Source organism: Microcaecilia unicolor, chromosome 8, assembly GCF_901765095.1.
Source record: "Microcaecilia unicolor chromosome 8, aMicUni1.1, whole genome shotgun sequence".
NCBI lineage: Eukaryota > Metazoa > Chordata > Amphibia > Gymnophiona > Siphonopidae > Microcaecilia > Microcaecilia unicolor.
Window position 1 is genome coordinate 158,346,061 of NC_044038.1, and position 845 is coordinate 158,346,905.

An 845-nucleotide genomic window follows, 5' to 3' on the forward strand; every position below is an offset into this window, starting at 1 on the left:
CATTGCTATTTAAGTACATAAGTATTGCCATACTGGGTCAGACCAAAGGTCTATCAAGTGCAGCATCCTGTTTTCAACAGTGGCCAATCCAGGTTACAAGTACCTGGCAAGATTCCAAGACAGTACAATACAATTTATGCTGCTAATCCTAGGAATAAGCAGTGGATTTTCCCCAAATTCATTTTAATAATGGTTTATGGACTTTCCTTTTAGGAAGTGTCCAACAGTGTTGCCTAATTTGGCCAGCCTAAACTAAAAATAGAAAGGGTTCTTTTAACTAACATGTGCTAATGGATTGAGGGACCCTTTTAAAAAAAACAGTAGTAAACCCAATGTGGGTTTACTGCACACCAGTATGTTTATTTGATTAGTATTTTGAATTACATCTGTTTAACAGTTGTGAACCCGATGCAGTCAATCCTTAAGTAAAATGTGGCCAGGTCGGGCACTGCTATATTTCATCTGTTTTGAATAAATATTTTGTTGCTTTCATTCCTTGGTGTATCTGATCTACTCTCAATCTACTCTGCGTCTGCATCAGCCAATCAACACCTCTCATCTTTTCTGTTGCAAATAACATGCATTACCTGTTAGTAAATGACCCCTCTATTAATAGTCTGTTAGCATATCGGGATTCCTAGTGTGGTCAGCTGCATCCAAGATACTTATGTTCAACTGCAGAGTTTGCACAACTTCCCCAGCCAATGTCCACAAAAATAATTAATAGCAAAAACGAAGTTAAGGTTCCACTCAAAAATATCCAAGATAAAAGTGCCAAAGTAAGGGATTTTCTGTTTTTCTTCCACCTCCTGCACGTCTCCTTCCATAGGATGCCTTGGTTCCTC